The sequence below is a fragment of the Chlorocebus sabaeus genome, chromosome 2 (assembly GCF_047675955.1).
Source record: "Chlorocebus sabaeus isolate Y175 chromosome 2, mChlSab1.0.hap1, whole genome shotgun sequence".
Classification (NCBI taxonomy): domain Eukaryota; kingdom Metazoa; phylum Chordata; class Mammalia; order Primates; family Cercopithecidae; genus Chlorocebus; species Chlorocebus sabaeus.
This window is the reverse complement of record NC_132905.1, coordinates 55839254-55846431: the sequence shown is the minus strand read 5'-3', so window position 1 is coordinate 55846431 and position 7178 is coordinate 55839254.

The following is a 7178-nucleotide window of genomic DNA, read 5'->3' as shown; positions in this document are numbered from 1 at the left end:
TCTCAGGCTTTCAGCCCGAGACTGAGTGCTATCAGTTTCTCTGGTTCTGAGGCTTTTGAACTTGGACTGAGCCATGCTACCAGCTTCCCTGGTTCTCCAGCCTGCAGACAGCAGACCGTAGGACTTCTCAGCCTCCATAATTGTGGGAGCCCATTCCCCTAATAAATCCCCTGTCCATACCTATAGCTACAAGCCCTGTTGGTTTTGGCTCTCTGACTTATACACCGTCTAACTACAATCCCATGACTTTCTTCAGCATCACACCCTTATCTGTACTGCCTCATTAATCTTATTTTGCAAGTCTTGTTTCACTGCATGACTCCCCTAGTTCTACACAAAGCTTTCATTTCTTTTTTTTTTTCCTTTATACACTCAAAACTTTCAAATCACTGAGCTCACAAGTGAACCCACAGCCTCTTATCAAAGGGGTGACCAGCACTAACCACATTTCTCTGGTGAGCCATTCTGGTACCCAGCTTTTTCTGCTGCTCTAAGAAATGGCAGTTTCCTCTGTTGTTTGTCTCTTTACTTATCTCTTAAAACACTATTATGGGCCAGGCATGATGGCTCACGCCTGTAATCCCAGCACTTTGGGAGGCCGAGATGGATGGATTACCTGAGATCAGGAGTTCGAGACCAGCCAGCCAACATGATGAAACCCCGTCTCTACTAAAAATACAAAAAATTAGCCGGGTGCAGTGGTGATGGCCTGTAATACCAGCTACTTGGGAGGCTGAGGCAAGAGAATCGCTTGAACCCAGGAAGCAGGGGTTGTAGTGAGCCAAGATCGTGCCACTGTACTCCAGCCTCAGTGACAGAATGAGACTCTGTCTCAAAATAAATAAATAAATAAATAAATAAATAAATAAATAAATAAAAAGATGTTTTGGGTTCAGATTTGAGAGGTTTTGTTTTTCATTTTACTTAATAGCTACAAAATAAGTAGTATTTTTTTTTTTTTTTTTTTTTTTTTAAGATGGACTCTGGCTCTGTCATCCAGGCTGGAGTGCAGTGGCGCAATCTCTGCTCCCTGCAACCTCCGCCTCCCGGGTTCCAGTTATTCTCCTGCCTCAGCCTTCCGAGTAGCTGGGACTACAGGTGTGTGCCACCACTCCTGGCTAATTTTTTGTATTTTTAGTAGAGATGGGGTTTCACCGTGTTTGTTACATATACATCTGAAATGGTGAAGTAACAGAAAAAGGTAGAATATGAACAAGAATCAAAGTGGGTGGTAAAAACAAAGGCATCGCAAGAGTTCAGTGAAGGGTAGAGTCGGTTCCAAGGAGGAAGGAGCTGATCTTTGCCCAGTGCCTATTCCACGTTCAGCATTTGTCACACATTTCCTATGTTAATCTTTCCAGCAACAGTGAGGTTAGTACTCTTCCCCAAATTACTAGTGAGGAAAAAGGCATGGAGAGCTGAAGTGACTATTAGCATTGCACAGCAGGATTTGAACCAACACCGGCCCAATTCTGAGGCTCCTGCTTCCTGCCCTATACCATTTTGTTTCCTGTGGCGCAGGTAAGTCTTGAGCAGATCATCAGTGGGATTGCGGTTCAGGTCCAAGCTCTTAGGCAAGATATGGCTGAACAAAGGGAGGAAGGGAAGTTATTTTATGCAAAGGTATCAGCACAAACAACAGCTTAGTAATGGGTGAGACTGGTGCTGTGGGACAGTCTAGACTTGCCTGAATGAATGCTTCCAATCACAGTTGACCTTAGCTTGCTGTTGTTTAGAATTTGTTTTCTTTTCTTAACTTTTTTTTTTCTTTTTTTGAGACAGGTTCTCACTCTGTCCCCAAGGCTGGAGTGAAGTGGTATGCTCTTGGCTCACTGTAGCCTCCACCTCCTGGGCACAAGTGATCCTCCCACCTCAGTCTCCTGAGTAGCTGGGCCTGACTACAGGTGTGCACCACCATGCCTGGCTAATTTTTGTATTTTTTGTAGAGACAGGATTTTGCCGTGTTGCCCAGGCTGGTCTTGAACTCCTGGGCTCAAGCAATCTGCCGGCCTCAGCCTCCCAAAATGTTGGGATTACAGGCACAAGCCACCGCACATGGCTTCTTTTTTTCAACTTTTAATATACCATTAATTTAGTGACACTATTACTTAAAGACACATTAGGTTACATTTCAGCAACATCGCTTTTTTACAGTTACCTTTAATGAACATTTTTGTTCATTACAAAATTGTAACATGTTACCTAACCTGTTAGATAACATCTGTTATCTAACAGATCTTTAAAACCATATCTATGTCTCTGATGATTAATATCTAACATTTTCATACACTTTTCAATCCTTTTAGAAGTCCTCACAGCAGAATGGCTGAGGCTGATTGGGACGCGTTAGCTGGGGCTCTGGTGAGTCGACTGAACAGAGTTCCCTGTAGCACCTGTGTGACCTGCACCAACGTGCGCATTGCCATCTCTCCTGCTGCAGAGTCAGTGCTGCCTGTGGGAAGCCCGCCCTGGTTGGAGCTGCAGTTTCCAGCCAGTTTGGTAAATAGCCTCATTTCTAATTTATCTCACTCCACTTTTCTGAACCAGTGACCCAGATGCATTTGGTAGCAAGGGGCCTCGCTGGGCTGCGTAGCCAGGCTTCCACATTATTGTAGTAGAAAAAGTGAGAGGTACAAGCTGCCTGAAAATATAGAGATATAATGGAAGAACGCTCATGTAGTTGATTTTATTCAAAACAGACCTGTGCTGGTGACTAAAATGCCCAAATTACCCTGAGGTAGATGTAGGTCCGCCCATTTTTGGCTTCTGCCCCATAATTGCAGTGTACTCCTCTCACCGCTAGATGGCAGTCGCGTTTTAAAGCAGATTTTGTTCACGTATTAATGCTGTTCCAAAAAAAAAAATGGTTTTCATCCCATCAGATGGGGGGCTGACAACTCTTGTGTTAGTGAATATGCGAGAAATCAGGAAATTTCAGACACCACTGGTGGGACTGTAAGTCGATGTCACTGTTTTGGAGAGGAATTTGGTGGTAATGTTCAAACTTTGACCCAGCAGAGACACGTCCAGGTCTGATCATTTGATAGCAGAATGGTTAACATTTTGTTCCCAACATATGTCAGGCACTTTTCTGAGTGCTTATCTCGTTGAATCCTCGCAATTTCAAGAAGCAGGTACTATTATTTTCCCCCAAATTACAGATGAGGAAATCAAGCACAAAAAGGTCAAGTAACAGGCCGGGCGCCGTGGCTCACGCCTGTAATCCTGGCACTTTGGGAGGCAGAGGCGGGTGGATCACGAGGTCAGGAGATCGAGACCATCCTGGCTAACACGGTGAAACCCCGTCTCTACTAAAAATACAAAAAAAAATTAGCCGGGCGTGGTGGCAGATGCCTGTAGTCCCAGCTACTCAGGAGGCTGAGGCACGAGAATGGCGTGAACCCTGGAGGCCGAGCTCAAAAAAAAAAAAAAAAAAAAAAAAAAGTCAAGTAACTAGTCCATGGTCACAGAGCTAGTGAGTGGCAGAGTCACAATCCACACTGCACTTTCTACTATATTGCATGTGTCTTGTGTGTACCCAGAAAACGCGTGCAAAGGTGTTCACTGCTGCATCGCTGCATCGTCTGGAGTAGCAAAACACTGTTAACCGAACAGTCCATTAGCATGACAATAAAACAGGAGGGAGAAGTGCAGAAGAGTTAAAAGTAGTTATGAAAGATCTAGAATTGGTGAACCTGGAGAGATCTCAAAAACAAAGTTGAGACAAAGCAAGTAAATCTTAAAAACACAGAAAGCAAAACTATATTTTACATGGAAACCAGTACACACAGTAAAACTACAAAAAAAATCCACATCAAATTTATGACAGCATTTATCTCAGGGGAGAGGGAAATGGGATTAAGAAAACAAGGCAACAGCTTTTATCTGTAATGCTTTTTTTTTTTTTTTTGGAAACTGAGTCTTGCTCTGTAGCCCAGGCTGGAGTGGAGTGGCATGGTCTTGGCTCACTGCAACCTCTGCCTCCCGGGTTCAAGCGATTCTCGTGCCTCAGCCTCCTGAATGGCTGGAATTACAGGTGCCTGCCACCATGCCCGGCTAATTTTTATATTTTTAGTAGCGATGGGATTTCACCATGTTGGCCAGGCTGGTCTCGAACTCCTGACCTCAGGAGATCCACCCGCCTCAGCCTCCCAAAGTGCTGGGATTACAGACATGAGACACCGTGCCAGCCTGGTCTATTTTGTTGTTGTTGTTGCTTGTTTGTTTTAGAGACAAGGTTTCACCCAGAATGGAGTGCAGTGGTGTGATCAAAGCTCTCTGCAGTCTTGGATACCTGGGCTCAAGTGATCCTCTTGTCTCAGCCTCCCAAGTAGCTAGGACTATCAGCATGCAGCCCCATGCCCGACGACTTTTATTTTTTTTCCCCCCAAGACGGAGTCTCCCTCTGTCGCCCAGGCTGGAGTGCAGTGGCATGATCTCGACTCACTGCAAGCTCAGCCTCCCGGGTTCATGCCATTCTTCTGCCTCAGCCTCCAGAGTAGCTGGGACTATAGGCGCCTACCACCACACCTGCCTAATTTTTTGTGTTTTTAGTAGAGACGGAGTTTCACCGTGTTAGCCAGGACGGTCTTGATCTCCTGACCTCGTCATCTGCCTGCCTCGGCCTCCCTAAGTGCTGGGATTACACTACGTTTTACTTTTTAGAGATGGGAGTCTTTCTATGTTGCCCAGGCTGGTCTCCAGCTCCTGGCCTCAAGTGATCCTCTAGCCTTGGCCTCCCAAAGCATTGGGTTCAAGGTGTGAACCACTGTGCCTGGCCTGTAACAATCTACTTATTTTATATCTATTTCTTAAGTAAAATGGGAAAAAACCCTCAAATCGGAACCCAAAACATTATTTATTTATTTATTTGAGGCAGGGTCTCATTCTGTTGCTGAGGCTGGAGTGCAGTGGTGCACTCTTGGCTCACTACAACCTTTGCCTCCCAGGCTCAAGCGATCCTGCCTCAGCCTCCCAAGTAGCTGGGACCACAGGTGCATGCCACCAAACCTGGCTAATTTTTTGTATTTTTGGTAGAGATGGGGTTTTGCCATGTTGCCCAGGCTGATCTCAAACTTCTGAGCTCAAATGATCCACCCGCCTCAGCCTCCCAAAGTGTTGGGATTAGTCATGAGCCACTGTGCCTGGCCATCTTTTTATGATTGGATCTTCACAAATGCATTACTCAACCTGACAATTGTTATTGTCAAGGCAACGTACAAGCCTTTTGCTCATTCAGGGGTCTCTCCCCAGAGATTCTCTCTAGTTCCCTTCAATAGAATAAATAACTGAAGTGGATCAGTAGGTTAGACTTCCAGCAGAAGCACATATCTGCTGAACTTTTAGGCCTCTGCTGCTGGAAGGGAGGCAGGCAGGAAGGAAAAGTCAGTTCTACCTTTTACTTGGCATTGATTTAACACATAGCTCCAAACAACTTATTGTTTCTTCAAACATGGAAGTTTCAACTATTCTCTATTTTGTTTCTAAAAAGTTTTTTTCTCCAATGATTCCCTTCCTTCACTTTTTTGTTGAGGGATGGGCAGGAACACAGCGTAGGTTATAATCAAATATTTAATTGCTCAGGTGGAAAGCCTCAGTGATTAAAACAAATTACCCTTCTCCAATTCCTTTTAAAGCCAGTAGGCAAATTGGTTACCTAGAAACACACTGACTTACGATTAACTCCCTTCCTATATTTACCAAGGTCAACACATGTGAAACCGTAGGTTTCCTAGAATTATAATAGGTTTACAGAGGCTAATGTTCTCAGATTATCAGGCTCCAAGGAAGAAGCCAGGTGTAAGGGGGAAAAAGGCCATATATGTGTGTGTGTGTGTATGTATACATACATATATATATATATATATTTTTTTTTTTTTTGAAAAAAAAAAATTGGCTTTTGTGTCAGCATGGAACTTCTGTCAGTTGCTGACTGCATTGGTAAGAATGGGTAGAACTGTGGAGGAAAAGGAAATGCAGTTAGCTTTGAAGCCAATGGTTTTTCTCAAAACGAAACACTGGAAGGCAACGTTTTGTACTTCTGAGAAAGCCTCCTCAGAAAAGCAATATACACACACCTCCTTTAAAAAAATTTAAATTATCCTTGAGAGTCTCTTCTTACTTTGAATGCTCAGTTTCATTTCACTGGAGTTTCATATGCAGTATATCACTTAGGCAAAAGAGATCGCAACCAACAATTCCTAACACACGTGTTAATTTTTTTTTTTTTTTGAGACAGAGTCTTGCTCTGCTGCCCAGGGTGGAGTGCAGTCGTGTGGCCTTAGCTCACTGCAACCTCTACCTCTTGGATTCAAACGAATCTCCCATCTTAGTTCCCCGGGTAGATGGGACTATAGGTGTGCACCACCAGGCCCAGCTAATGTTTTTTTAGTAGAGAAGCAGGGTTTTTACCATGTTGGCCAGGCTGGTCTTGCACTCCTGACCTCAAGTGATTCACCCGCCTCAGCCTCCCAAAGTGCTGAGATTACAGGCATAAGCCACTGTGCCTGGCCTCATACATGTTAATTCTTGAAAAACCGCGACTCATTTAGAAACTCAAATTTGACTTTCTCATCCTATGCTTTCGTAGTAATAATTTTTTTCCATTGACGTTAGCATCTCAGGAGATGTGACCCCCGAGGAGTATCACAATTGTCAGGAGAAACTGGGGAGGCCTTGAGCTCAAGAAAACCTGCCCAGGGATTTACCTTCTCTGTTCGTATACCAAGCACATCCTCCTGGTCACACTCTTCTGAGGGGCTCCCTCATAGAACTTTTCAGGCCACCATCATCTTGGGAGACTTGTGGTACAAAGTGACAGGTCTGAGGCAAATTTCTATTTACACAACACAACACCTGTATTAAAATGAAATTTTGCAGCTGGTCAGTGACTCGCGCCTGTAATCTCAGCACCTTGGGAGGCCGAGGCAGGCGGATCACCTGGGTCAGGAGTTCGAGACTAGCCTGGTCAACATGACAAAACCGTCTTTACTAAAAATACAAAAATTAGGAGGGCATGGTGGTGCACACCTGTAATCCCAGCTACTTGGGAAGCTGAGGCAGGAGAATTGCTTGAGCCCGGGAGGTGGAGGCTGCAGTGAGCTCACTGCACTCTAGCCCGGCTGACAGAGCCAGACTGTCTCAAAAAAAAAGAAAAGAAAAGAAAAGAAAAAGAAATT